Below are 26,883 nucleotides of genomic sequence, written 5' to 3' on the forward strand. Positions count from 1 at the left end.
GTATTGTTATATCATAAGAAATGTAAATTACATGAGGTGTACTTAGTACTGTACCAAAGCCAGTGTTTAGAGGGCATGAGGAGTTTTAACTTCCCCACTCTTCCCCTTTACCTCCTGATTCCTCCTCTCTTTCCCATCAGTTCACAGCTGGGCAAGGTTCTCTGCTGATGACTTTCCTTGCTGGGCTCTTGCATCGCTAGCTGTTCTCCAGGATCTGCTCACAAGCAGTGATGCCGCCGGCCGGGAGAGCTTTGTGAATCTCATTCCTCCTAAGCAGTTTATGATTTCCCTCAAGCCGGTGGAAATGCTTCTCGGGAGAGACAACTCATGGAGTGCTGGGATGTCCGTCCACTGAGGGAATCCTGTCAAGGTTATTGATGATTCTTTACTTTAAAAAATCCATCATAGGGGTGGAAAAAAGATCTACTGGAACAAGGCAGTCCTGCTTGTGTTGCTGACTCAAGAACATTTGGTATGTATAAACTTAAATTGGTACATAATAAAGTCTTCATAACTGAATGCTGTGTGAACAGTTATGTTTGGTATCCCTAAGGGCCAGTTTTTTCTTTGAGCTCCAAACCATCAGTCTTTTTGTTTGACTGTGGCCTCTTCTCTATCAGCAACTAAGAAGATTTTATACTATTTTGAAACTAAACCACATGCCTTAAGAACAAGCAGGCTTCTTTTTGCAGGACATAACATGATTCCCTGTTGGAGTAAGCACTTATGGATGTGAGTAAAGGGTTCAGAAGGTTATGGATATTGTACAAATGGTAAGGGAAAAACAGGGTAATACCTTTTCTTTTTAGTCCATCCTTTTGCAAGTCCAACTACCTAAGGCCATTTGAAAATCCCAGCCTGAAGGATTCACAGCCATGAAGCTCAAGACATAACTATCCAAAGTGTGATCCTGTTATCTTTGCCGCTCCCTCCCTTTGCGTGTAACACCAATTTGTTCTATCTTGCATTAAATTACAGCAGGTGCTTTGGGACAAGGCTGTGTCCTGCTATGCACTGCTCTAGAAGAATTTTTTTGCTTTAACAGAACCACTACTGGCGCTCCTATTACTGCTATGAATATTTCAGAACGAAGCAGAGGGGTTCACCAGAAGGGTTGCCCTTCCCAGAACCGACGTGTGGTTTGCACCTTTCTCCTGAGTACCTGGTTGACTGCAAATGATGCAATTCCCCACCGTGCTGCTAAGGCTGCTTCGTGTTCTCCTCACCAGCCGCTTGCAGGTGGTGAACCCCACTGTACACAGAGCAAATTCATGGTGCGGTGGGATGCTGCGCTCACCGTGCACGTGCAAGGAAAGCGCAGCCTGCTTACCCGCTGCGTGCCCTTGGCACAGGTACCTGGTGTGCGCCAGCTCCTGGTGGGGGTGAGGAAGTGAAAGGTGGTGATGGGATCCCCTCCTCTTTTGCTGGCTAGGTACAAGGATATCCTCCTCACTGGGACATTTGGGGGAGTAGAGCTGGGGCTTCAGCGAGGGCAAAGCATGAGCCCTCCTGCTGTGCCTTGTCACCTGCAGTGCGGCCACTGCTCACAGCTCCCGACATCTGTCCCTGGGTGTCAGGAGCCGGAGGGTCTTTGGCGCCAGTGTGATTGACACCCAGCACAGTGCTGTCCGGGCAGAAACAGAGATAAGGGCGAAAGCCCGCATGGTCGAGTGCCAGGTACTGCCCTGGGGCCACAGTACTCCCTGTGGCTTGGGTGCAGCCATCTGCATAAATCATTCAGGCACTTCTCTTCCAAATTACGAAAAAAATGTCTACCTTAATTCCAAGACTTGTCACTTGGCTATGGCTGCTCTGGCAACCGCCTGGGGAGAGGAGCCCTGTGTTAGGCACTGCGGTGAGGGCAGAGCAATGGGCTCTGCTGACTCCCGTCTCTGTAGGCTGGCAAGGATTGAGGCTGGAGGAAAAAAAACGGGCCAAACTTGGTGACCAGTACTTGGTTTCAGCCGGTGTGCTAAGTTGGCTCCAGGCTATTGCAAACACAGGGACAAAGAGCTGTAAATGGCTTCTTGTCCCCCTCCCCTTTCTTCCAGATAACCATCTCCAACAGCACTCAGAGATTCAGAAATCATAAGCCAAAACCAGTGGCGTAAAAAAATCCTGAAACTTAAACACAAGATCTACCTTTTTTTTGCCATCTGGCGTGTGAGCAGCTTTATAGTTAATGTTTTGTAGCTGCAAGTGACAGTTATTTTTTAGTTTCTTCATGAAGTTGGGTAGCCAATTCAAGTGACTCCAAGATATGGAGCTTTAAGGAAAGCACCAAATATTAATGAAGCTTGTGATAAAATTGCAAGATCAGGAAGTCTCACAGAGTCTCAGACCAGGACAGAGTTTGACTTAAAAAGTGACTAAATGACAAAGGCCTACATTACCTAATGCATATGAAAAAGCGCAATAAAACTGTGAACCATTTCTCTTCTGTTGTTGGTGACAGAGTCCCATAGCAATTTCCGGGACTGTAAAAACATCCTAATAAATTTCCAGTGTTTCCTCGAGTTGAATGAATCACAGAAATGCTGCTAGCCTTGAATAGGTTTAGCGTTCACATCAACTGCGTAATAGAAAAGTCAGCTGAATCACGGTGCAGCTAGAAATGGGTTGTAAATTATGGTTACAGGCCATATGGTATGGAGGGCTATTTAACAACGTCACCAACAATAAGTTTGCTTCAAGATGGAAGCAAAGACTTCATCCACAACGGAAAATGAATGGCTAAGCCGAAGGAAAAACCACATCCTCTCACTAGACTCGTAGTTTGAGTGGGAGAAGTTTAGGAAAGCCTTGGTGGGGCAAGAAGTAGCCCTAGGGATCTGGCAGGTGTTTCTGTTGTCCCTTGTTGAACGTAGAAGCAAAACTGTAGTGTGCAAGGCCATGCACAAGTAGCAAAACAGCCCAGTGACCAGTTCTCCTGTAGGACTGGCAATTTACCTCAACATCATCCAGTTCCTTGCTGGAAGGATCTGAGCTTGAAAATACTTGCCTTAACTGCTGCCGTGTAAGCTGGGGGAGTACAGCAAGAGAAACAAACTGAAGCAGTAATTTATTTGACTGTGATCAGTGAGATTATACTGGTATCACTGGGATGCCCAGGAGGTCTAATCTGGATTGCAGTATTTCAGACCAACCTTGGAGGCTCCTTGGGAGAGTTGTCCTTTTTGTATAGATGGTAAGAAGAAGATAAATGCTTTTTGGCAAGAACGTCACGTCTTTTCAGTGTTTCCTTTCAGATGCTGCAATGACACAGGGTGGACCTTGGGAGAAGTGGTAGGTTGAGCCTTTTGCTGTTTCAGCTAAAACAGGACAATTGTGGGACATGAGATTCCTGAGGGCAATGGGAATTGGTGGAGGAAGTCCTTCGCCGGGTAAGAGGCAGCTCTTTCCTCCGAGGCCAAAGTGGGAACACGAGCTACAAGGCAGGAAGCAACACCAGTGGTCGCCTGCTTTTCCTGAGAGACCTGTCAGGCCCAGGTCAAGGCAGGGGGACCCGGAGGAGGAAACGCGGATGGGTTGCTGCGGGGGGATCCAGCAGGAAAACGCAGAAGGAGGGGATCACAGGTAGGGATCCCAGCTCGTACAGTGGCTGCGGTGCCAGAGGATGGGTGCATGAGCAGGGAGCAGAGGGCTTGGCGTGGCCAAAGCTTTCCGGCAGGAGCGATATGAGCCTCAGCAAGGAGCTCCTGCCCGACAGAGGCAGAAGGCTGGGAGAGCAGCAGCAAGCACGAAGCTGCTAAAACCGTGCTAATCCAGAAGGGCTTTCGAAGAGCCAGGAAAAAACCATAAATGTCCCAGGTGTATTTCGTGGTGTGAGCATGTCTGTCGGTGCAGCCTGCCCTCCAGCTGCCCATCTCCTGTGCTCTCCCCACTAGGTGCCAGTATAGGAGCACGTCACTGCACGTATGCACGAGGAGGGAGAAAAGAGGCACCGTGGTTAAGACTTTTCAATATATATATATGTGTGTGTGTAATGTTCTCAGTCTCCACCTAATTCTGAATATACAATATACAATACGCACGGGGTCACCAGTCGTGTCTAAAGCCATACCCACGGGCAATATTACTATTAAATTGTTTCATGCAGCAGGACGCAGGGCACCAGGCTGCTGTAGCCTTCGGGTGGTCCCCACTGCCCCCAGGCGCTGCGAGCCCCAAACAGCCTGGCACGGACACAGCCTGCCTGCTCCCGTCCGACGGAAAAGCAACCCCATCGCCTGCCGGCGCTTGCTGCTGGAAGAATATTTAATTGTCAAATCCTGGGTTTTATCAGAAAACAGCAAACAGGTTTGGGATCATTTTTTTTTTTAATTCACCCAGCAACAGGCACAGGTAAACTACTGAATATAAATAATTTTATAAATTGCTTCTGCACTTTACTGTAGGTGCCTTTGCAGTAGAAAGCAGGATGACACTTTGGATGGAGGATGCCTGGTTGGGTACCTGACCAAGCCTCAGAACTGAGCCGCAGGGTCACACCACCATCCACATTTCAGGTAGTTTGCAAGGCTTTCTGGAAGAAAACTGTCACTGCATACCCTGCACACCACTTCTGCGGGTACTCTGCACTGAAGAGTTAGATATAAAATTAAGGGACCTAACAGTGAATAATAAGCAGGACAATAGTCTGTTAGAGACCTCTATGGGAACAAACAGCTTGACAAAGCTCTAATGCCTGTCAAGGCTTAAATCTTTCTGAAAAGAGGTTAAGTCTCTTGCCTTGGTTTCTCTGTTACCTGTGCCAAAATAAATAGAATGTGCTCAACTGAAGAAAACAAATACTTGAAAATAACGAAAAATCAATAGTACCCTTGTTATTCGGCAGCAGGTATACAGATCTAATCTGACAGACCGTATTGAAAGTGTAAACTGAATGCTCACAGACATGTATTAGTAATGTCAAGATGAAATGTTAGCTTAAATCTTATCAATTCAGTTTATAGGACAGGGAGGAATTACCGAAGTATATTTTACCTGCAACTCCCCCCCGCCCCATCCCATTTTGGAAAGGACGTTTCTCAATACAGTGTGTATTTGTGTGTGTTTTTAAAAACGTTTGGATTTCAGGTACCTTTCTTCATTACTGTGAAGGTTTTAGTATTGCCTTAACCTGTCAGCCTGTCTAGTCAGGAAGAAATACTAACAGCAAACGTATTTGCATGGAGAAATTTAAAGGACTCTCTCATTTTTGGCCTGATATCATTATTCCCATGGGCAGAGGACAAAGAAATATACAGCTAAGAAACAATTTCACATTAAAAATACATCCCTTTGTCCAAAAGCCCTGCGATGTGTCATGCTGTTATGGAGCGCGTTACAGGAACTGCCTCTGCCCTTTTGTACAGAGCTGGCCTTTAGGCTCCATGCAGTCTGCAGCCACCGGCCCCACTCATCTGAGGGAACTATGAATTTAAAGAGATTCCCAGCTTTCGTCTTCCAAATGTGTATATTTCTAACCCTTTTCCACAGCAAATAGAAATGTCTTAGGGAAGGCATTATTTTTTTTTTCTAGGATTAAAAAAAAAAAAAGAATAAAATGCAGTCCTCCATGGCTGCAATGTGGGCAAGGAAGGATGTGTTGATACAGGGATGGAGAGAAGTCTTGCCCCAGTAGGTCTGATCTGCCCTCCAGCAGCCCAGGAGGCCTCCAGCAGTGATCAGTACAAGCTGCTTTGGGGGGAAGTACAAGATGAACACATTTTTGCTCCATTGTTTAAACTGATGAAATGGTTTGCAAGACTGCAAATATTAGAGGAGGAATCTGTCCTATTATTTTTGGAGCAGCATCCTCTCTGAAGTATGTAAGTCATCAGAACAGAATGAATCCAGTGGTGAGTATTTTCAGCAATGAAAAAAAATGAGTCACCAGGAGATTTGGTTTGGGGGGACTCATAAGAAGGGACAGGACCTTATTTTTGAGAGTGTAGGCTGTGTCCTGCACTATCTTCTGGTAGCTGGTCATGGCAGAGGCTGGGTTATCACCTGGTTTTGCAGAGGCTGTGCAGAATGGTGTGCCAATGGAGAGAAAGCCACAGAGACTTGAATGTGTCATCTCCATTTCCAAGATGGTCCTCTGGGCTGTCCAAAATGACCCAGTGGAGCTCAGGTTTTCTCTGTGGGACACAGAGCTGATGAGGGTCTGGGTACAGCTGAGGGGTGGTGTTGGTGAGGAGCAGAGCTCTCCCAGGGTCTCTCTGCTGTGTAGGGAACATGGAAATGACTGCGCCATCCCTTGGTGTTGCGCAGGACAGATCTTCTTCTGTGCCTCCTGGGGAAGGGTGACCCAGGTCCATCAATGCTCTGATTGTCCCGGAGCCAGCACCGGCAAAACTTCAGAGAGCCCTGGCTTACGTGGGAAGTTGCAGATGACTGATATGCACATTGCTTAACTGCAGGCCCTTCATTTGGATGGCTAATTTAGGAGGACTGTTGTCCCTGATTAAGGAGGGCTTTTCTCCTAAGGTTCCCTATCTCATCATCTTGGGGATTTATGTTATATGGACGCTCCCTGTCTTGACTACTCAGGGAGCATAAGGAGTGTCACCATCACAGTTATCTCTTCTTCCAGATCTCCACCAAAGTGGGGGCTCACAGGGTGTACTTCCCACTTTATAAACAGCACAGGAAAGTTTCTGAACTTTTTGAAACCAGGGTTATCTGATTTGGAGCCCTTTGTTTCAGTGAAGCTTAGGAAACCACTAGTCTCGTAGCAATTATTTCCCAATGGAGAGCTGTTCTCAGTGCCAGGGAGTCATCCTTTTTGTGAAGAGGATGACTAGGTTGTTGGAGGCTATTGGAATCTCCAGCCTGGCTTAGCGGAAACAAAATGTGCCACAGGAGCAACTTAGCTCAAGGTACCTATAACCAGCTGTTGATGCATGGAAGCACCTTAGTGAGATGTGAATACTGACATTAGCACATCCGTTGCTGTTCATAACAGACAGCACTGCCTTTGCCACTTTTTCCATCTCCTTTGGTGCTTCTTGTCCTCCTTCAGAACATGTTTTGCTCATTGTGGCTGACTCGATTCTGAGCTCCTGTGGTGGGCCAGGCACAGGCTCTCCCTCTAATCCACTCTTGGGAAATGGCATTACCCTTTGTGTGTGTGTGAACACCCTACCCTGGAATTTTCATAGAATAGCAAATGGGCTAAATCAATTAGAGCAACACAAACTGTGATTGGCTTTGCATGAATCTGTTTGCAAGATAAGAATTATCTTCACTCCTCCCCCGTGAACAATAACTGACAACATTACACCCCTTCTCAAATGCTTTTTGATAGGTTAATGGGCCCATTTTGAGAGCATATAATTGCAGCAGTTTTGGTTCAAGAGCTGATGTGATGGATTACGTCCCTCTTGATGCTTGGGGTTGGGATACAATATAGAGAGACCCTCTGGTGCCAGAGGGCTTAACACGGTATTGACAGGGCTGCGCATATTAAATCCAGATCAACCTTCTGAATGAACGCAGGCACATCTGAACTTACACGGCTGGAAATCTCCTTCCACAGTCTTAAAGGAGTTATTTTTAGTAAAGGTTGTTGAAAAAAAGAAAGAAAAAAGCTCATACCCCTACTTACTGCTGAGATATGAGCTGAAGGAAACTCTCCTGTCAGATCTGTTTCATATATGTTACAAGAACAGCAAAACAGAAAAGTTCAGCAGGGCATTATTTTATTTTCCCTTTTTTTTTTAAAATTTCTTTTAGATTTATGGGATCTGACAAACCAGTCTGGAGGGTGCCATATTCAAAGGAGTCTAGAGGTATCCCTCAACATTGGGTGATAGCTGCTGGTTAGTTTGGCAGAAATGCTTCCCGATGCTCTGCAAATGAAAATGAACAAAATCCGGGGCTGTCTTGAAACAAATAACACGCAGCAGCATTTCTCACTTTAGAGGTCCATGCCAGGCAGCACTGCTCTCCCAGGCTCAGCCTGAGTAATTCTGCTGGGTAACTCTGTGCTTGCTGACTCTTTCCTTTGGAATGAGACAGGCTCTTCCCAGAGCCAGGTACGAAGCAACACAAGGTGGGGTGGGCAATGCTTTCTTCTTCTTTCACAGCTGCCAATTTCCGAAGAAATTAACTTTTTTTCCTTTCCATTAGTTGTAAACTGCAGTTTTAAAATGCAATGTAAAACTAAAAGCAATTGAAAGCTTATAAATGAGAAAGTACCTAAGACAGTCTTTCATCTTGCAAGCCTGTGTGGCATTGAGCACATTCGTCATTTAGAGACCTGGTATCACACCCTACTGCTCCTGGTACAAAGCTCCCCAACTCTGTCAGCAAAGTTTTAATTCCTGCCTGACCTCTTCTTATGTGGCCCTTCATGAACACACTGGAGAGCTTGATGCAAGTCCAGCTTATGCTAAGGAAATGGTTTCAGTGGTTTTCCAATAGGTGTTGAGTGATGTTTTCCCATTTCATGAATTCTCCATGACAATTTGGTTTGCTTGCTTTTTTGTAGCGAAGAGATTCCCACTGGAATGAAGTTCATTTTCTAATGATGTCCTTCCCCACTGAAAAAAAGCCTTGATTGAGACAGCCCAAAGTATTTTGAGACGTGTCCATTTCAAGCACTTTTTTGTCAAGTCCTCCTTAGGGCCCTCTCCTAGGAGTTGAGAGAAACAGGTTCAAGACCTCAAGAAACCTGGTGCAGGTGAGGTTTTGGAATATGAGTCTCTCTCACATCCCAATCCAGTTCCCTTGACTCTTGGCAATTTTGGGATAGGTGACTGTCTCTTGGCACATCTTCAAGGCCCTCCTTGTATTCCATGCCAGAAGCCCAAATTTTAAAACTTCAGAATTATTAGTAAAATTAAGTTGGTGTTTTTCAGTTATGTCTAATGTGTATCATTGTTGTAGTTTAACCCCAGCCAGCAACAGACCACCACGCAGCCACTCGCTCACTCCGTCCCCCAGTGGGATGGGGGAGAGAACTGGAAGAGTAAAAGTGAAAAAACTCATGGGTTGAGCTATGAACAGTTTAATACCTGAAATAAAATAACCCAAAATATTACTACTACTACTACTACTACTACTACTACTACTACTACTACTACTACTACTACTACTACTACTACTGATTGTGATGATGGTGGTAAAATAATATACAAAGCAAGTGATACACGATGCAACTGCTCACCACCCGCTGATTGATGCCCAGCCAGTCCCTGCGCAACGGCCCGCAGGACAGCTTTCCCCCAGTTTATATACTGAGCATGACGTCATATGGTATGGAATATCCCTTTGGCCAGTCTGGGTCAGCTGTCCTGGCTGTACCTCCTCCCAACTTCTTATGCATCTCCAGCTTTCTCGGTCAGTAGAGCATAAGAAGCTGAGCAGTCCTTGTAGTATAAGCACTACTTAGCAACAACTAAAACATCAGTGTGTTATCAACATTATTCTCATACTAAATCCAAAACACAGCACTATACCAGCTACTAGGAAGAAAATTAACTCTATACCAGCCAAAAGCAGGACAATAATTAATTAGTATCAAGAAGGAAAATATGCTGGGGCCTTGCAGTGTGCTAGCCCAAACCATGATGTTATTCATGATTTTTTTAATCAAATATACAGAAATGTTTCAGGAGAAAAGAAATGTCCATTTCAGGAAGAGGAAAACACTGAGGGCAGTTATTTCTGGGATACAAAACCAAAATTGTCAACAATTCCCCTGAAAATTTATTTTCAGAGGCTCTGAATCAGTTTTCCAGTAGAAACGTATAAAATAATAAAAGACAATACCCCTCCCCCCAATTTCCTTTAATGTGGGTTGTTTGAATCCCTGTTTGCCTGGTGGGACTTTCCAGCTTACAAAAGCCTGGAGAGTACATACCAGAGGGATCTGTGCCACTTCTTGCTCTCTACTATTTCTGGGAGTAGTCAAAAGTGGGAAATTCAGAAAATGTTTATGAAAAGTTTTGTTTCACTTTTGTATGGTCCTTTTCCATCTAGACAACATTAACACAGATTTTTCACTTCTCTCTTACCTGTTCTGCTGCAGCTTGTGATCTCCAAAGTCACACTCGAAGAAATTAATTATACCGCAGATGCCAGCTGTGTGATCTAGGATAGCACAAAGGTTTGTCTGACTATTTGCACTGACATTAAGGGATGCAAGTCCTCTTTGAAGGACATGGGAAATGGTCCTCTGCAATGGAGAGTCCGTGATCTTGCTCAGATGCAATAAGATAGTCTTACCTGGTGTTTGGTTTGAAGAAATAAAATATTCCTTTTTACCCATAGCCAGTAATAGGCAATAATGGCTCTTAGTGTGGCTTAATGGTTCAGATCTGCAAGATATACATGCTTGAATTTGATGTATTAAAACAACATTGTCCTTAACATGTCTCTGGATGACTCCTCACCTTGTGGGGTGCGACATGTGAGGCTATTCTCACGGTTGAAGTACTATATGGTATACAACTAATTAAAAATCAACTTTTTGGGTAAAGGCTGCCTTGCTTTCTGTTAAGGTGGGAGCACTTGAGAGAATCTGCTACCAGTTGTTACTTTCCTGCTGTCTGTGCCATCCCCTCCTCCAGGATCTTGTAGTAGCTCTACCGTGTGCTATTTTATTTTGATTGAAAACTAAGGTTGTCACTTGAAAACTTGGTTGATGGTACACTGCTGCTCTTTTGCAGAGTTGTGAAGTTTACTGACAGATCTTGTCTAACTTTGGAGATCTTTAACGGCTGAGACCTTACAGACTCTCCCAGTAGTCTATTCGCATTGTCACTATCCTACCTCATGTCTGGTTTGAATCTTCTTGATGAAAATTTAAACCCATTACTTGTATATAATAATGTAATATTCCCTTCCCCTTTGCAGCTTCTTTTTTAAGTATGTATTTGAAGATTGTTGCCCATTCTTCTCTCCTCCCTGGTCTTTTTCCCCCTCAGTTCACACAGCTTTCCTTCACCGATCCATGTTTTCAGGATCTCTGACCATTCTTGCTCCTGCACTCTCCAGAATTGTTCCATATTTTTCTTGAAGTGTAACACCCAAAACTCAACATACTATTCCTGGCAAGCACTTCCTATGTCTTTTAGGCTACAGTCCTCTTTATATATCACAGAGCAGTATTTGAACTTTGTTGTGATAGGCCTGCCGCTCAGTGTTCCAAGTTTGTTAGGTGGCCAGAGTACTTATTTTAAACATATAGCATTTATTTCTTAGCACGGGTTTTACTCAATACCTAGCATCCAGTTTCAGTTCTGGTAACCATAAGCTGACAGAACATGCTTGCTGGCTCTTTGATTCTGTATCTAAAGAAAGAAGGGGTGATTAAGGGCCATTGCTCTGGAGATTTTAGTATTTGTTGAGTTAAACATTGCTGAGCAGTCTAGCATCCCCACCCTTGTCATGAATGAATCTGGAAGGAATGAGTTTGAAGTCTTGCTCTGGTTGACTATAAACCTTTATTATACGTGGGATGTTCCTTGTGGAGAGGGGGAGGCAGTTGCCTCCCAGACGAAATAAGCAGAATTCCAGCTTGCTCACTGCCCCACCAAGCAGGACATGATGGGAGTAATTCAGGGTGCCTGGCACCTGCTGGAGCAGGGAGGCTGGCTGGCAACCGTAAACCCACAATCAACCTTGATGACTGCCCTCAGTGCAGACTGTAAATAACAAAGGCATTTATTTTATTTTTTCTATGGGGATGGGAACAGCGGTGAGAGTAAACAGAAGGAATTAAAACCACCGTCTTGCTGCAAACAGGTGGTGGCATGCCCTCGGCTGTCACCACTGCCGATCGGTTTCTGAGCTTTTTGTAACAATTTGTACTCAAGAAGGGTTGGCTTACGTCCTCTCCCCTTACCTTGTCCTCACTGCAAGAAGCAAGGGGTATATTAGCAAATCTTTACAGGAAAAAAAAGCATAAAATTGCGGAGATTGAGGATAACCACTTAATTGCTGTTGATTGCATAAAATCACCTCTTGCTCCCCCCCTTCCCGTTTTTAGCCTCCTTTCACAGCTATATCAAGGGATACAATCATGGATGTCTTCAGAACTTTATTGAAATTTTACTTTACCTTTGACTTTGCTTTTATGACATGTAACTGGTGCTTTGTTCTCGGTTCAAGCCATTAGCCAGGATCCATAGTGTCTCTTTTTCAGTCATAAGGGGTGTATACTTGGGCTATGGGCAAATAATCCTCAGCCAGCTTGTTACTGACTACAAAATATATCATAAAATGCTCATCAGAGAAGTCACCTCATCTTGGAAATTCCTGGTCCTTACAGAAATTGCTAGAGTCCTACAACTGCAAGAGAGAGGGCAAGAGGGGCTACAACTCTGTTGCTGTGACCTAGTGCCTTGTCTTGTGAGAGGTTTGGTCACCCAGCCATACTGGGCTGAATCCCCTCACCTTTTCTGAACTTGGAAAGTAGTTTGAGTGGCCCTTTTGGATCCTTCCATGGACAGTGATTAGAAAACCCAGCTGCTGTAGATACAAGGGAAGACTGCTGGGAAGTCAAAATCACCAACTCTGGAAGTGCTGGACCATGGAAACCCAGGGGCTCCTTTGGCTCTACGGGCGAGCACTGAAAGTTTCAAACGGTTTGTGTGCTTTCTTTTCCAGCGCTGATATGCTGGAACAGTTCCAACACTGAGTTTAGTTCAAAGCTACTGGAAAGACAAAGGAGGAGAGCCTTTAGCTCTGAGGCTGTTAATTTTATATTTCTATATACAGTCCATTGTTTCTCAGTGGACAGTCACAGGATGTGACATCGCATACACCTGTCCAGGTCCCAACAGGAATATCTGACAGCTAAATGACACATGAAATTGGGAGGACAGTGCCCAATGTCAGAAAATTAAGCCTTCAATTAACTGGAGTTGCTTTCCCTTGATTAAATTTTGAAGAGCTGTGATTTGTATCCCTCTGCTTACTTGCCTGGGTGTGACCAGCCCTGGACTGCAAACTCAGCTCTTCTGGTTAAATGCTTCTGCTCCTACAGCATTTGGAGTTTGTACTGTAGAATGCAGTAAAAGGCATGATTCATGTTACAATTAAAAAAAAAAACAAGCAAGCAACAAGGAAATGTATATAAAAAGTGACTGTTTGTAATGGTAGAATCCACGTTTACAAGTACTTTTACAGAGAAATGTTTACCCTCCCATAAAAGAGAGGTGCTAGATAGGTGTACAGTGAATTCTCAATTATCCATGAGCAGTTTATCCAGGTTGTGGATTAACTGTGCTGCAGAGGCTCTGACATTTTGCTGGCACTGTGCAGGGGGGTCCATCTGCACTCATGAGCTCAAGCACAGTGTTCCAGGATTGAGTACAAAGCTTTAGAGAACTCTGTGTGGCAACACCTAAGTATGCCCCAGCTCCAGCAAAATTTATCCTTGTGGTTGCAGTGTTGCAAACATACCTTGGGTTGCACATTAGCTAATACACCCTCTTGGAGCAGAGTGCAGAAATACCTAAGAGATTGTGCAAATGGCAGGTTGTATCTGGCAAAGCCAGGGCTGAGTTAGAGCTAATAAGTCTGGCTAAACTTAAGTTGACTCTATCTGGAGTCAATCACAAAGCTGACCAGTCTTCACTTTCAATATATGCAATGTGCTAAAAGATATTACAGGCTGTGTCTAAACTGTTCTTGGGAGTGACTCTATGCTTCCAGCTCTGGGTGCCTCCCAGAGTTTATCCCAAGCACCTATTGAATCGAAACCTGGAAATGTAACAGTCCCTTTCTCCCACTTTTCTCTTCCTCTGTGCAGAATGGCCCTGGTCCTTAGGTGAGGTCCAGCAACAACGCAAAATGCTAGTGTCCCTTTACCCATGACACCACAGCAATTAAAACTATGCTAGACACACAGTGGATGACATGGTGCATTCGAAGTGTGCTTGTTACACATACACAGTTTTCTGGAAATGACCATCTAGCGCAAGCATCATCCATTCTGCCAGCACAATCTCGCATATACCACCATGAAGTTCATGACATTGGGGAAGTTCATGAGTGTGGGAGGATTTGACCCAGTAGTTTGCTAAAGCTAAAAACATTCATGTTTATCCAACTGCCTTAACTTAGCACTTTTCCACCTTTTCTGCTTAAATTCCCCATCTTTATATGGTAATGAAGGAAGTGAATATGTCTTAAAAACCTCAGAGGGGAAAAAGCCGTAGATGAGTCACTTAAAATATTGATAAGATCACTGATATGGGGCTGATCCATAGCTTCCAGCCTTCCTGTTTTTCCATGCCCACTCCTCTTGCAGTTTCTCAGGCCCAGCTATGCCCCTCCTCAGTGTTCGGAGGGGGACCAGAGGGATTTCTTCACCTCCCTGCAGCAAGGACATATGCCAGAGTCGCAGAGTCCCTTCCTCACCGTGCCAGGATGTCACAAAGTCTTTAGCACCTACAACAACCTCTGACAATCCTCAGAGCTACTTATAGCAGCAACCAAAATGTCTTATCACACCCCTGTCTTGGTGACAAATTAAAACTGCAATTTGATTATTAACATCTTTCCAAATAGAGGGCTGGATCTCACTTCCCCTGTCACTGATTGCAAAACTGGACTTGACTTCAGTGGAAGCAGATCTGGCCTCAGGGTATATTTAGAGAAAGTAAGTAGCAGCTATTTTCCCAGTGTTTATTTTACATTTCAGGTTGAGGCATTTGCAAGTGTGGTTTCTGCTGGACTTTGTATAGCTGGGGTTGTGACTAACAATAATAACAGGCAAAGCTGTGACTTTGCCCCAGCCCCGGAACAAGAGGCCGCCCTGTCCCAAGTCATGCAGAAGGCACATGGTGACTCACACCCTCATAATCCCTCTGCTGGGTTTCCCCTCGCTCCGCAAGAAAGGAACTTTTTTTTCTCCTTCTGTACTTGGCATTGAACATGGCCCCAGCCATGCTGGTCCCATAGCCATGAAGTTTGCCGAGAGTGGAACCGCACCGAAACCCACAGGTCAGAGGGTTTAGCACCCAAGGGAAGGTAAGCATTGGTATTCAGTGGGAAATTAGGCTCCATTTTATTCTGCCTGGAGCACAAACCTTCATGGTGGAAGGCAGCATGTTGGGGTAAGGGTTCCATCCTGCCACATCCCCCGGCACAGCTCCCCACAAAACGCATAGCCTGAGCAATGACTTCAAGGTGCACTGTGATTTCCATGCGCTCCCTTAGTTTCCACATGATGGTGCCAGTTCTGTACATTGGTCAACTGACTGCACAAGGTGTTACTGGGCCTTTCTTCTGTGGCAGTCTCACACATCAGTTTTATTCATCTATTCATTAAGCTACCTCCTTCCTTGCAGAGGTACCACCCTCAGGTGATGTTGTCCAACGGATCCTAGCACATGCATGTGTTGGTTTCTTGTGAGATTATGGTTCTGGAGCATTCATGCAGGGGCAGTCTGGAGAGTGTCTGTGTGACTAGTGATGGTGAGAGGCTTGGAAAACTGGGTAATTTGAAAGCTTCTGTCAAGGCAGCCCAGCTGTGTCATTCCTCCACATCATGTTCAGAGCACCTGAACTTAGCTATGGTTGTCTGGACAACAGATAAAATGGAGTTTCTTGGACACTGCTTTCTTCCAAGCAAGGAGATGGTGGTGGAGCTTCCTCTTCTTTCATACCTTCCACTGCTCATCGGCTCCACTTTGGTCTCTGATGGATTCATATTTAGGGAACTGTCTTTGCAGTTGGACTGAATTCCTTCTGAAGTTCCAGGGCCTCTGTGCTAATGGATAGCTAGATTGGGGGACCACCTATATTTTGCTCACATTAAATTTCCATGTTTTCTCACCAAAATGTACATGGGCTCATCAAGTGACAGTGTCTCAAAGGGCCAGCCACATACAGGTCTTTTGCCAGGCAAACCCGTGCTTCAAGATGGTGCAGCACTTTGAGGAGATCAGCTTCTCTCATGACTAAAGACCAATCAAGATTGGAGACAAATGTAATCAAAGAAGATATGGCTTTTTAGAAAATATTCAGCTGTGGTCTCCTGAGATAAAAATTTTTACTGTTTTGACCTTTTTTGTTTAGATTCTTAAAATTCTTACTTGTGCTAAGCTTTCACCTTCGCATCATTCAGAAAGGATGCCTCTACTGTTGCTGGTCAGCTAGGAAACGTAACCTGTTGGCCAGAGGATATCTCTACAACGCAATCACAGTGACTGCTGTGGCATGTGTCTACCTGAGAGAGCTACGTAGCCCTGAAGCTGCAGTGCATTTTGGCACCTGCACGTAAGAAGCAAAAGTAGCCCTTACGTGGCTAGCAAACCCCTCACTACCTACTTACACTGCTCCCCTGATCCAAGTAAGCAAAACTACCTTGGGCAGCTCTACTCTTTACCTCACTGACTAGGGATCTGCATGGTTGATGGTCTGGGCTGCAACTCAGCAGTGGGCACCCAGCGATTATGGCTTCAGCACGTACGGTTCACCTGCTAGCACAGGACACGCTCATCTTTCCCCAGGCATGCCACCAACGTACAAATGCATCGTCCTTGTCCTTCGTTCCCGTTGCTGGCTTCCCACACAGCTTCAGCTCAGTCTCTGAAACAAGGCCTGCTGACTCCACTCTTAGAGCAAGGGCATACTTTTTTAATCTCTCCGAAAAAGGTAACAGTGAACATATTTGGGAAAATACCTATAACCTAAATTCCTAGGGCTATCTAATTCAGTGTAGTGGATCATACAGACATATTTTGAAAGTTCTTAAGCACTGCTTACGTGGGAATTGACTGGGGGATCCGTCTTGTGCCAGCACCCTGAGTAGGTGTCGGCTTTTTTTCCATCCAGAAAATTTGACTGTGTAGCCTGTCAGATCTGGGATTACATTGCAACTAAAAAAATTCCCAAGGTTTGTGGTTAACTTTCACGGGAAGCCAATGGTGCTACGTACTTAAATGAATCAAAAAGAAAAAAAAAAAAGGTCCTAAATAAATGTCCCCAAAGTCCACAAATTCAAAGTGACTTTGTGTGAACCCATTTCCCCATGCAGGTGTTCTTGTCTGCCCATTTCATGCTCAGACTGCATCTTCCCCAGTGCAAGAACCACCCTGCGGTCCCCGATTCCCGACGGGAGCTGGGGCGACGGCACTGGCGGGGGCAGCTGGTGGAGCGGCCGCAGCTCTACAGCGACGCCGGCACTGTGAGAGCCGCCCCAGCTCTGCTGCTGAGGGCAGTGTTGGCTCATGGCGCACGTTATCTTCTTTTGGAGCTCCTTCTCCCAGTACATAAACAAATTTGTTTTTGTTTAAAGACTTTCCCACACAAGCGTCTGCCAAGTTCAGAGGACTGCTCTTTGAGATTGATCTTGAATTTTTTGGAACGGGAGATGAGATTATATAATAAATTCAGTTAGTCTCAGTGAGGCAGTTGGGAGATCTGTTTCAGACTAAAACCTAACCGCCAAAGAGGTTAAGAAATATAAAAGAATCCGCAGAGCGTAAGTGGGGAAGGAACTCGATTTTCAATTTAGTAAGTCTAATTTGGAAACAGATTCACAAAGGAATCATCTACACACCAGAAGATGGATGAAATATTCTCAAATTTCTTTTAGAATAACCAGCATGCCTTTTTTTAATGCACAGCTTGTGGTGTATCTATGATATGGTGGTTTTCACATAATAGTCAACTGGTGATTTAGAGAATTATCGCTGGTTTATTGCTGTGACAATGTTGAAATTCCTGTTGTTTGCCAAGTAGCTAGGCATCCTGATACTTGTTGTCCAGTTCAGGTCTTAGTCTTCTAAATAACTAAATACCCCAAATGCAGCAGTTAAAGTTAAACTTGCAGAGAAGTGCAAGGGAAAGAGATTCCTTTGTCCTGTTGAAAATTTTCTATTTCCACATGGTGCAGAGCTTTTTCAATTTTAGCTCAATAATGCAAAATTGTCAGAGGAATGGAAGTTTAAAAGCCCTGTGCAGCCAAGGAGCTGGTGCTGGGACTGCACAGAGGCAGGCAGGCTGCGTGCCAGTGGGGCTGGCCGCCCACTGTGGGTTCTCCTGGAGGTGTCGGTGGAACGGATGCAGTCGGCCGAATTAGTGTTTTCTCATAGAAACAATTCTGGCAGCGAGACTGGAACGGGAGGGAGAGCTGTCAAAGTAGCATCGCTGAGAGAGAGGGAACTGCTCATGTACTCTCAGTCTCTAACTCTCCTGAGTAATGTCTCTGATTGCCAGTGAGGGTATTGCTCTGCAGTGGGAGAAACGATGGCAAAATGTACAGACGATACAGACAAACTGCAACATTTCTTGGGTATCCTCCTGGCTCCTTCGTGCTACCTTAGTGTTTGTCCCATAACCGGTTCATCCTCTCATCTGTAAAGCACACAGAGGATTAGTACAGCAGCAGAGGTGGTATAGCAGGGGTTTCGGTCTTAGGAACTAGTCCTTTATAAATACATATAATAATAATAATAATAATAATAATAATAATAATAATAATAATAATAATAATAATAATAATATGGTACCATCTAAGAGGCCCATGGGAAAATAGATTCATCTTATATTTTAAGAATTCAATAAAATTGTGTGTGTGTACTAAACAGGGAACTACATCAGTTTTACAGTTGCCTCATAGTTAGTTATTTCTTAAAATAGCACTTGATTCTGACTACAGAAACCGTAGAGACCCTTGGGAGATAAAAGATCTTCCAAAAACACTTTACAGACCATATAACAAGTGGTCTTTGTTGAATGTGTAGCTCAAGTTTTTAGAGAGATCATTTCAAGTTTTCTCCTCTCCCCTATACAACTGAGCTTGTTTTCATTTATGTCAGGTCTTTAGTTCTTACTGCTGGTCCGGGCTAGAGAGCGTTCAGAGCATGTTTCTTTAATTATTTAACTTTTTTCCCATTTGATTAGAAATTTTCCATATAAACCTAAAAAACACCAGCTCTTTCTGAAAGATAAAAATGAAGTCACATTCATTGTATGAAACTCCCATTTACTACACTTTCCCTTAGTGGGAGAGGTGGTTTGATGCAAATGTGACACTGACATCTACCCTTTTAATCTAAAAAAACCCAAACAAAAAGAAAGACATTTATTTTTCAAGGTGAATGGAAAGGTGTTTGGTCTTTTCTGGCCATCAGGTATCCTAACAGCGATGAGATGACCAGAGAGGCAGGAAGCAGGGAGGAAGGACAAGGAAAGCAAATCCACCTGAGAAGAAGATGCCAACATCCATGCCATCATCGTAGCAAAATGTCTGTCCTCAGATCTCCTTTCCCCTAGGGTCATGCTGGGTTTCATCTCTTCCAAAATATCCCAAATTCAGAGCATGCCAGCTGCCTTCAGCTCTGATAGGACTTAATGAAGTGTGAAGAAACTTTACGTTCTCCTTCGAGGATCTGCAGTCCCATCTGTAGGCCAGGAGCTTTCAGTTGCTCTACCTGCCTCTGCTGATCCATCGCTGGGCTCCCACTGAGGCAAGAAGGTTTGCTGCCCAGGCTGGGCGCATGGCAGAGCCTGTCATACCCTGCGGATGCTGCTGCAGGATGGGTCCACGTCCTTGTGCTCCTGCTGATCTTCATCCCCTTGCCAGCTGGCTGCCTGCCACTGGGCTCAGACACACCGTTCCTCAGGTAAGAACACCTTCTCCTCATATCTGAAAAGTGAGCAAAAAATGCTCCTGGGAAACCTCAGAGGATTTATACACTTAAATGCTTCAGGATGTGGGGTTGATGACTCAGGAGGTGGTTTTAACTTTTTTTTTGAGTCAGTGCTGAACAAGTAACTGGTCCGGCACATCATTAGGAGGGACTATGGTGCTCTGGTGCTGCCTTTCGCGTGAGCCTTAAATCGGACGTCCTGACCGCATTTTCTCAGGCAAAACCAGTCTATTCCTAAGAAACTTGCTGAGCAGTAAATGCAGCCAGCCATGTTTATCTTTTACAGCTTTGCTTGGTTATGTTAGCCATACCTTCTTGTCTTTAGCTGCTCTATGGTGTCGCCAAGCATTTTAAAAAGGGGGGACAAAGTTTTTTTGGGAGGAGGGTGCTCCTGTGCTATATAGTCCATAGCTACCTCTTATGGATGTTTTCAAGTGACTTAAATCAGTCAGCTTCTGTGATACTCTTAGGTGAGGGCTCATATCAGGTGAATGCAATGTCAAAACTAGGATTAGTGTTAGGCAGAATGGGTGTGTGCCGTTCTATAAAAAACTGGGGAACCACTTCTGCTCTGTCGCTTCATAGATGGGGAGAAAAACACTTTCTCCAGTTACCAGGTATGATTTACACCTAAGGGCCAAGGCAGGTAGCCGTGCGATTACTTCTTTTTGTAATGAGACACTTCTGCATCCTCTAAATGCATTAATTTATCTGGAGACGGCTAACAGATACTTGGAAAATCTGTAAAGCAAGACAGGCGATGAACTCCTTTCCACTTTTGCCCTTTTTTGTGTGGTTAGAGAAAATATTTTGGAGCATCTGTTTCCCAAATTGCAAGCCGATCTGCTCCAGTTGTAAAAACTTAGTGTGTTATGCATCATCCCCTGGAATCAGAGCTAATGAATCTTGACACAATAACACAATCAAACACAGCCCTAATGAATAAAACTGTTGCTTTTCTCATGATGGTTACTCCAAGAAAACAAAGCCTAAAAGTTCATGCCCTAGTTTTCTTCTGGACCTTATACAACAGGAATGTTCAGAGGATGCTTTTAAAAATGGTTCCCGCTTCCTGAACAGCACTCCTACTGCAGAGACCCACAGATTGTACCAGACAATACTGCAGTGTCATGAAAAGGCATTTCCAGAGGAATTTACATCCTCATGCTTTTAACTGCCCTCAGAATTTATTAGTTAACAGATCATCACTTCTAGCCATTGCTTCTGGAAATCTCGGTCTTTTGGTCATGAGATCATGTTCCTGAAATATATAGGAAAACAGAGGCTCTGCATGCCTGCTCAGTTAATGAACACGGCAGTCCTAAAGAGATCCAATCCAAACCATCCGTTGGTTTTGGCCTGCTCACAGTGAGACAGGCTTGTTGTTCAGTCAAATTTTACCTGTACTAGATGTCAGGACACCAGGTCTACCTCTGAGATCCCAATGCATTTCGGAAGTGACATGATGGAAGTCAATGTGGCTGATCCTCCTGCTCCGCTGATGTCCTGGTCCCCAGGGTCCACTGAATTACATGGAGTTACTTAAAGGGGGCTTAGAAGAAACATCGAGAAACACTTTACCAGGGGCTGTAGTGACAGGACAAGGGGCAACAGTTTTAAACTGAAAGACAGTAGCTTTAGACTGGATATAAGGAAGAAATTTTTTACAGTGAGGGTGGTGAGACACTGGAAGACATTGCCCAGAGAAGTTGTGGATACCACATCATTGGATGTGTTCAAAGTCAAGTTGGATGCGGCTCTGAGCAACCTGATCTAGTGAAAGATGTCCCTGCCCATGACAGAGGGGTTGGACTAGATCGATCTCTGAAGTTCCCTCCCAACCCAAACCATTTTGTGATTCCGTGTTTCTAAGTATCCTGCTTCCTCAGGTCTGGCTTGCTCACTTGTTGGTGATGCAGTCCATGGCCCTGTGGGACACAGAAGTGGGTGGTAGAGGTATGGCTGCCGAAGAGCTCCCCAGATGACTCCTGTGTCCTTGAAATATTGAGAAGAATCAAGATTGAAAAGAAAAAGTTTTCTCTTGAAGAGTTCTAAAGTGCTCATTAATTGCCAAAAAAAAGAGAGAAAATGTTGCCAATGCAATAAGTGTCTTTCTAATATTTGGTGACCTGGCCAGAGCTCTTGCATCACAGTCCCTGTCAGAGTGTATCAATCTGCAGTTCCTCCTAAAAACCTACCACTGCCACAGCATCGTCAACCAGATTTCTCCTCGGCACCAGACTTAATATAAACAACTACTAAGAGAAGCAGAAGATGAAGCGAAAGGCAGGGAAGTTTTCTTCTTTTGTTTGAATCAGTTAGAGTCTATAAGTTTTTTGGATTAGTAATAGAACATACAAATTTGTGTGTCAGGATGTATTTCTCATTCGTACAGCGATAGCTGGATATTTTCAGTATTGTCTCCTAGATTTTTCATATGCAGTGTAACTTTTTATTTGTTTTTCTATCCAATTCCCACTGAATGGAAGTTTTTCACGTGCTCTTGCCCCTCCTCCACTCCACCCCTCCAGTTCACGAGCAAGTTTACTGAACTCCCCAGCAGCTCATGTTTATTTTCTTATCTTAAGTTAGAGTGCGAAATTAAAACACTTGATTTGTCCTTGGCAAGTTAAAATGCATATTATTTATACAGCAGTGTAGGGATCTGTAGCTTTTTGTGAACAAAAAGAAACTGAAATACCATGGCATGGGGCAATGCACTGCCAAGGACCGGATCTTACAGACACCCAGACCGGGCACGATGGAGCACACAGGGGCATATTAACTTCACCGGGTGCTTTGTGGCCGTGTGCTCTGCTCCTCATAGCTGGTCTGTCTAACCAGGACGTTTCACTGGAAAGACATCAGTACCATTGTGCTACCTGGGCATGGCCCCTGGGGAGACCTTTCAGAGCACCTTGGTGCTGGGTGTATTTCTGGCACCAGGTCACACAAATGTCGCCAGCCAAGTTTTATGACACCTCATTTGGGCATTGCTAGCAGTCAGGTTACAGCGTCATTGGCCTCCAGGTGGAAAATCTGCCCTTATTCGCCTTTGCAGGTTGGTTTTTACAATCCCCACAGAACTCCAGGCAGCTCTACCCATATTTGTAGCTGAGGCAAATAAGCACCAGGGTGGTTCACCACACCAGTGATTCAATGTGGTTATCATAAAGCTGCAATATGTTATTTAGAACGTTGCTACATATTTTTAAACATTACCATATAGCTTAGTTATCAGTTAAACAACTAACTCTATTTAAAAAAATCTTTAAATAATATAATTAGTTTTAACCTGAAGTTCAGGTTAAAAGCAGGCATTCAACAGGCTTCTGCAGTCTCTCCTAGTCTGTTAACAGGGAAAAAAATTCTTGCCACTGCTGAATTTGAGGTGGGAATGGGCGTAATAAACTGTGCCAGTTTTAAGAAACTGACAGAAATAGTAAGTGAAAATACAACATTGCACCATTTCTTTATGCACAGCTCTTAGAGTATGTACACACATACTCCTGAATGTGTCAATACAAAGTATTTCTCATAAAAATAATCTGTACCCAGCCTCTTGTCAAATATTACCCCTGTATCAATGCCTGCAGTTTCCTGAAAAAGCAGCACTGTTTCCAAAGAATCAAGTCTAAATCAAGATAGAACAATTTTGTGAATGTGGAGTGTAAAGTCAGGTATTTTAGAGCTGAAGCACTACTGTGAATGAAATTCTTTCCCATTTTTCCTCCTTTGCTATGATACCAGAAAAGAGTTATATTTATGAACAATATGATTTGCCATCGATTGTTGCAACTTACCCTTTAGATTTGTGCCATAAACTATAGTATGTCCAAAATTAGATTGTTCCAGTTTTAAGCCTGTCATAAAAACATTAAGTGTGTTTTGCAGGAGACGTGGAAGAAGTATTCAGTCACTTAAACGTCCCTCCATTCCCCCCAAACATAAAAAAGTGCAAGTGGGAAATGCTCACCTAATATACAAAAGTAATGTCTAATAGTTGGAAAAGGTCTGAAGATCCTTTCAACTACAGGTTATAGAGATGGTTATCTCTGGGAGGACATTCCTCATCTTTTCCATATGTTCAAAATAAACTGTCTTCTGTGATTCTGAAGCTCCCTTGGCAGGAGAGGAATAGTGTTGAAATACCGTGTTTCACAATTTTCCAGACCAAATGTGAACTTATCTGAACTATATGTTACTGTATTATGTGGTACATAAGCTCACTGGTTCTCTGGAAGTAAATAATATTTTTCCTTTTTTGTTACTTTATAGGTCAGAGAGGTATCTCAGAGGGTTATCATAAGCATTATCAGTGCAAACAGTGATACTGAGCCAAGGACCTGTGTGATTCTAGCACATTTTTTGCTTGTATGGAATATTTTAATGCAGTCTCAGTGCCTTGGTGAAAGCAGTCTAGCAGACAAGAGATTATTCCCCTCTCATTTGTTTAGTGAGCAACAGCTATTTGAAACATATTGATATTACAATGGCAGAGGTGTCACTGGCCGCATAGTAAAATCTGTTCTTTTTATCAAAGCTTTAATTTTTATATTATTTGAAAAAAGCTACATGATTGGTAGCATTTGGTGTTGGCAACACACAGAAGCTTTTGTCCTACCAAGATATGTGATTTTAGCTCTGAGTAAATCTTGGGAAATCACATCATCTATTTTTCACCATTTCTTTGTGCACAAGTCTTACAGTATGTACACAAATGCTCATGAATATCTCAGTACAAAATATTCCTCAAAAAAATAAACTGTTCACGATCAGATCACCACCCTAATGCATGGGTAACATTTTGGTACCAAGTTCTTGCTTCCTTAGTAGCTATCTTCTTGTCTTCTGTGACTTCACATTTTTTAGCAATGAAGGACATTTCAAGAGCTTTGTTCTTAGAAACTGTTAGATCTTTTTCGTGATTCACGCTCTTTGCACGCTGTCTTATCATGAGCAATTCAGAAACTTCTGCATATGTGACCATGAGCTGTCTGACACTTATTGCCGCCTTTACTGCTACAAACCAGATCATTTCTACACTTATTTGGGAAAGCTGACAACCTCTTCTTTTTTCTTTTTTTTTTTTTTTCCATTGAGGGAGGGGTTTTCTTGACATTTTGATGGAACAGTATCAGCTTAGTTGTTGTCACAGTCCTGATCTGTGGAGGAGTGTAACTTGAGCAAATAAAAGTATGTAAGTAAAACTTAAACTAGCCTTTAAATCATGATGGTTTTGTCAGCTTTGAAAACCTTGTGTACTAAGCTGACTGATCCCACAGTCTGCACACAGTACAGACAGTATTTGGTCCATGACATATATACAAGATAAAATTACTATACATACTACATTTTTTTCCTATCTAGATTCACTGTAGCAGAAGATCTTTTGGTAGGTAGACGACTTTGGAAATTGTTTTCACCTTCTTGCTTTTCATTCACAATGGAATCTATTTTTGTGCAAATTGTTAAACAAAATTTAGGACCCTCTGTTGTTAAAGTGCTGTGTAAGTATGACGTATCATTGCTTAAGATCAGGAATGCAAGACTTCATCTGAAAAAGAAGGTGTGGAACAATATGGGGGAGGTTTCCACACTGCGATTTTAATTTATGAGGGATTCATCAGAGGATCTGTCTCTAAGTGCTGATGGAAGAGGTTATGGGCTCCATGTGCACAGTGAACAATGCTAAGTCATCAGGACCAGATGGTGTTTGCCCAATGGCTGTAGAAGAATCCAAGGATGAAATAACTCAGCTGTGATGTTTAAACTCATCCTTAAAACTAGTGTAGTAATTGAAGATTGGTAGTTGCAAACTAACACCAGTTTTAATTGTGTTAACCAAAAAAGACTTTTGTTTGAGGGAATTTCAGGGGAGCTACAGGCCAAAGATCCTGACGTCTATGCTTGAGCAAGGCAATAGAAATAGTAGGAAGGAACATAATTAATAAACGTGGATAAATATGCTGTACTGTGGAAAAGTCAACATGATGTTTGTAAAGTCAACATGTTGTTTGTAAAAAACAATTAACTATTAAAATATTATTTATTAAATCCTGTTTCTCTGAAGAAGTCAGCCAATATGTAGGGATATTCCACTGATTCAGTCTACTGAATTCCTGTAAGTCTTTCAGCAAGACCACAAAAGCCATTCTTAGAGAAACTGAAAAACCATGGGCTAGAAGGTCCTTGTATACATAAATAATTGTTTAGAAGATGGGAAGCAGAGAGGGGAAAACATGGCCTATTTTCATGGTGGATTGTCATCAGTGGAGTTCCAGAAGGTCTGTGCTAAAACCCTTGACCAAAATATTTATATGGGATCCGGAAAGGGGCTTACTAGTGAGATAACATTTAGGATGTTATTAGATTATTCAGGATCATAAGATGATGGCTGGCTGTGAACAATTGCAGAGGGCTTTGAGAGACTGACTGACCGGATGGCAAAATGGCAGATGAAATTCCATGTAAATAAACATAAGGTGATGCACATGGGAGAAAAATAGCTGGAAATTAAATGTAAAATGCTAAAGATCAGGTTGCTATCACTTGTGAACAAGATCTCAGGGCTATGATAGTTGTGTTAAAAAGTCAGTCGTGTGCTCAGCAGCAATCAAAGAAGCAAATCAGATGTTAGGAAGTATTAAGGAAAACGTACAAAACAAAACAGTGACTATCATGGTGCCACCACTGTATAGACTCATGGTTTCCTTGCGCCTTTAGTAATGCGTAGGTCTGCATCCGCCCTCCATCTCTTTAGTGGAAGAAAAGCAGGTCCCCAGAAGGGTGGCTAAGGTGACCAAGGGGGTGGAAGAGACTTCCACATATGTAGTGAGTGTGTGAGCAAGGCTTTTCAACTTGGAAAGGAAACCACCAAGGGAGGGCTGGGGCAGGAGTCTTCACAGTTCTGGGTGACAGGGCAAAGGGGAACACAGGCAGCTGATCATTGCCCCTCCCAGCTTGAGACCTAGCATCCAACCAATCCAGCAAGTACTGGCTTCAAAGAAGAGAGGGTGTTTTTTAGTACACTGTCTTCTGATCTTTGTTTTCTTAGCCCCAGCCATTGGTCTGAAACCCTGTTACCCTGAAACCCAGCACAGCATCTCAGAGGATAGCAGTGGCACAGCACAGGGATGCCTTCCAGGTCTCAGATCCTCCTCTAACAACAGGCTGTTGAGCCTGGATGAAAATTCCCAGCATGAGATTTCCACTTAAAAACTTCTAAGCTTTGCCAGAAAGATATGGCTTGATACAATGCTTCAAAGCAGTATCACTC

The sequence above is a fragment of the Phaethon aethereus genome (genome assembly GCF_964289735.1).
Source record: "Phaethon aethereus genome assembly, chromosome: 2".
NCBI lineage: Eukaryota > Metazoa > Chordata > Aves > Phaethontiformes > Phaethontidae > Phaethon > Phaethon aethereus.